Here is a 5,000-nt window from a genome sequence, read left to right on the forward strand (position 1 = left end):
AACATGACCTCCTGCAACGACGATACCGTCATCTATGAGACGCCAAGCCGACTAAGACAGCCATGGGCCCACAGTGCCCTTCTTTCGACCCCACCCACAAAGCCTGCATCCTCTGTCGACAACAGCACCCCAACGCCAGCGCCTCTGCCGCACGAAGTCGTGGACCGGCAATCACTCCACCTGCACCTGTTCGTGCCCAACCCCAACCGCCCAACTCGCAGCTCCAGCGGATGAACGGCGGACTTTGCTCGCACTCGCAATGTGCAATCCACCCCTATAACGTGCGTTTCATGAAGAGTTATGTCCAATATGCGACATTCCCGCTGTCCCTATACATGAGCTGCGAGCTGTACCACGTACGAGCTACAGACGCGAGCGCGTTGCTCTCTGTACGAATGCAGATGCTCAGCGGCAGCTAGGAGGCGCTCCATCCATGTCGGTACCGGTGAGCGTTGCACTCGCAGTCGCAAAAACGTACGGCAAGTATATTACTCGGAAGAGTCAATGACAGTCCAAGCCCCCCTGCGTGGGAAGAGTCTTCCTAGGCCATGACCCACCGGAAGGGCGCAGCGTCCCCCACCCCAGACATGTGACGTCACACTATCGGTATTGACGACTAGACTGATTCCTTATAATCATTTGCCATACACCGGTGGAAGCTGCCGAGACGAGTAACTACATAGCGGGCTCGCCGTGTCACTAATGTACAGAGATACAATAGTTTCGACTGGAACCGGATTAAACGTATACGCGGCGCTGATTAGTAATAGATAGAGCCATCAGAATACAGATAATGTATACAACTGTCCGTATACATGCTGAAAGACTCTGCTCACAATCACACGTCAGCCAGACACTCTTATCACGCACTACTCTCTGCCTGTAACAGGCACACAGACAATATCTAAGCACCAGCATGGAACAACACCCAGTGCATCCTCTCTGCCACATTAGACAATCCACACTATCATAACCAGACCGGGAGGTCCACTCGGAAAACAGAATATCCCACCCTTCCGACAACCACCATTGCTCAGCTAAGCCACCAACACCCACACATGTCCTACACAGGGGTGCACCCAACATCACAATACTGCCTCCTGTCACACCACACAAACAATGGCACGAATGAAAGACACAGGTCTGCCACAAGCATGGAATCAGAGCGCCGCCTGTTATGAGCCAAAGGTGCACCCTGACGTGGCAAATCAGATGATGCCGCAGTCATTTACTTACGATAATCACAATCAACAAACCAGCCCCCCCCCCCCCCCCGAAAACACCTTTCCTTACAACAATGTGTGCCTTAACCTAACCCGTATTGTGCCTTAACCTAACCCGTATTGTGCCTTAACCTAACCCGTATTGTGCCTTAACCTAACCCATATTGCGCCTTAACCTAACCCATATTGCGCCTTAACCTAACCCATATTGCGCCTTAACCTAACCCATATTGCGCCTTAACCTAACCCATATTGTGCCTTAACCTAACCTATATTGTACCTTAACCTAACCCATATTGTACCTTAACCTAACCCATATTGTACCTTAACCTAACCTATATTGTACCTTAACCTAACCTATATTGTACCTTAACCTAACCTATATTGGGCCTTAACCTAACCTATATTGGGCCTTAACCTAACCTATATTGGGCCTTAACCTAACCTATATTGGGCCTTAACCTAACCTATATTGGGCCTTAACGTAACCCACGTTGCGCCTTAACCTAACCTATATTGTACCTTAACCTAACCCATATTGTACCTTAACCTAACCTATATTGGGCCTTAACCTAACCTATATTGGGCCTTAACCTAACCTATATTGGGCCTTAACCTAACCTATATTGGGCCTTAACGTAACCCACGTTGCGCCTTAACGTAACCCACGTTGCGCCTTAACGTAACCCACGTTGCGCCTTAACGTAACCCACGTTGCGCCTTAACGTAACCCACGTTGCGCCTTAACCTAACCCATATTGCGCCTTAACCTAACCCATATTGCGCCTTAACCTAACCCATATTGCGCCTTAACCTAACCCATATTGTACCTTAACCTAACCTATATTGTACCTTAACCTAACCTATATTGTACCTTAACCTAACCTATATTGGGCCTTAACCTAACCTATATTGGGCCTTAACCTAACCTATATTGGGCCTTAACCTAACCTATATTGGGCCTTAACCTAACCTATATTGGGCCTTAACGTAACCCACGTTGCGCCTTAACGTAACCCACGTTGCGCCTTAACGTAACCCACGTTGCGCCTTAACGTAACCCACGTTGCGCCTTAACGTAACCCACGTTGCGCCTTAACGTAACCCACGTTGCGCCTTAACCTAACCCATATTGCGCCTTAACCTAACCCATATTGCGCCTTAACCTAACCCATATTGCGCCTTAACCTAACCCATATTGTGCCTTAACCTAACCTATATTGTACCTTAACCTAACCCATATTGTACCTTAACCTAACCTATATTGTACCTTAACCTAACCTATATTGTACCTTAACCTAACCTATATTGTACCTTAACCTAACCCATATTGCGCCTTAACCTAACCCATATTGCGCCTTAACCTAACCCATATTGCGCCTTAACCTAACCCATATTGCGCCTTAACCTAACCCATATTGCGCCTTAACCTAACCCATATTGCGCCTTAACCTAACCCATATTGCGCCTTAACCTAACCCATATTGCGCCTTAACCTAACCCATATTGCGCCTTAACCTAACCCATATTGTACCTTAACCTAACCCATATTGTACCTTAACCTAACCTATATTGTACCTTAACCTAACCTATATTGTACCTTAACCTAACCTATATTGTACCTTAACCTAACCTATATTGGGCCTTAACCTAACCTATATTGGGCCTTAACCTAACCTATATTGGGCCTTAACCTAACCTATATTGGGCCTTAACCTAACATATATTGGGCCTTAACGTAACCCACGTTGCGCCTTAACGTAACCCACGTTGCGCCTTAACGTAACCCACGTTGCGCCTTAACGTAACCCACGTTGCGCCTTAACGTAACCCACGTTGCGCCTTAACGTAACCCACGTTGCGCCTTAACCCAACACACGTTGCGCCTTAACCCAACACACGTTGCGCCTTAACCCAACACACGTTGGGCCTTAACCCAACACACGTTGGGCCTTAACCCAACACACGTTGGGCCTTAACCCAACACACGTTGGGCCTTAACCCAACACACGTTGGGCCTTAACCCAACACACGTTGGGCCTTAACCCAACACACGTTGGGCCTTAACCCAACACACGTTGGGCCTTAACCCAACACACGTTGGGCCTTAACCCAACACACGTTGGGCCTTAACCCAACACACGTTGGGCCTTAACCCAACACACGTTGGGCCTTAACCCAACACACGTTGGGCCTTAACCCAACACACGTTGGGCCTTAACCCAACACACGTTGGGCCTTAACCCAACACACGTTGGGCCTTAACCCAACACACGTTGGGCCTTAACCCAACACACGTTGGGCCTTAACCCAACACACGTTGGGCCTTAACCTGCTCTGTAATTGTCATACGACGCGTTAAATTAGTGTGGTGTTGCCTAACTGCAACCCCCGCAATATAGTTTGCTACTCGCACTGCCTGGTCCCCAGAGTATCGCTTCATGTTAAACACCTTGCAGCTATACACTGTAATGCGGATGGCAGCAGGACGTACATGCTCAATGCCCTTCGCAGTTGTTCATTGGCATTTGCATGGCGAAGCACAGCCTACGTTGTGGTACGGCGTGTGTCAACTGTCCGCTGATGTTGTACGTCCAAATCACACACTGTACTGCACATTGGTCCTCATGTACTGAATGATACATCGTGGTACATGTGTGACCGTACCACGACTGCGCCAACAACGGCGAACCATACGGTCCAAATATTGTGCACTCAGCTACGTGTCGTCTCCCTATAAGAGCTGGATTGCAGTATGGTATGCCGTGGATGGCGATCAGCATGAGCCGTCTGTTGATGTAGTGGCGCGTGTTGTCAGACGTAGTCGTCTCTTCTCACACACCGTGATAGCATGGTGCACTGCGTTCCACATCTGCGACATGCGACAGAGGCCGGTTGACAGTCGTTCGCGCAATGGACATCGCATACGTACGGGGGCCACCTTCCACGTGTTCGCGAAGCGTGCACATGTTGTTGCGTGTATGTGGGCAGACATAGTGTGTCGTGACACCTGACACAGGCATGCAACAATCGTTGAATTTGCAAATGGCGATGGACGTCTACGTTTGCTGGTGACGTTACGCAAATGAACAACTGGTAAACGGTTGTGGTGCGGTTGTTCTCGCTAGAGGTGAATCAGTGATGGCGACGATCGGTTGAGCTACCAACCGGTTGTTTCAGCGATACCCACCATGCCCACGAACGTGAATGGCATGTGGGTGTGAAGCGATACGCGGCGGTGGCTGGGTGGGACCGTCCCCGGCCGGTGAGGGGGGGCCTCCCGGCGTGCTGGCCGCGCGGTGCGTGGGCGCACGCGCTACAGCCGGCTGGTGGGGGCGGCCAGTGGCAGGCGCGCCGGCCGACGGAGGCGGCAGGCGGCGCAGCTGCGCGCCGGCGCACCCTGCACGCGGCGCCGTGCGGCCAAAGTAGGTCCTCGCGGGCCCGGTGCGAAGCGCGGTGGACATCTGCAGTGTGCTGGTCCGATTGAGGACTGTGTGCGCTGAGGATGCGCCGCCGCCCGGCGCTCGGCGCCGCGACGCCGTCTGCTGCTCGGTCGCCTCTGCGGTTCTCGCAGGTGGTTTGTATCGCAGCTGTGCGGACGTGTTGGCGCGTGCGCTGTGCTGGGAGAGTTCGCTTCGGCACCCAAGTGGGGCTTTTGTCCTTCTGTGGCGCTGGCGTTGGAGCTGCCGGCCACCGTAGGTGGCGCGTGTTGTCTCCCGCCGGCAATGCCACGACAGCACGCTCCCGGGCCTCTGTCGGCAGCGGCAAGCTCAGTTG

This window comes from Schistocerca americana, unplaced genomic scaffold (genome assembly GCF_021461395.2).
Source record: "Schistocerca americana isolate TAMUIC-IGC-003095 unplaced genomic scaffold, iqSchAmer2.1 HiC_scaffold_678, whole genome shotgun sequence".
NCBI classification, from domain to species: Eukaryota; Metazoa; Arthropoda; class Insecta; order Orthoptera; family Acrididae; genus Schistocerca; species Schistocerca americana.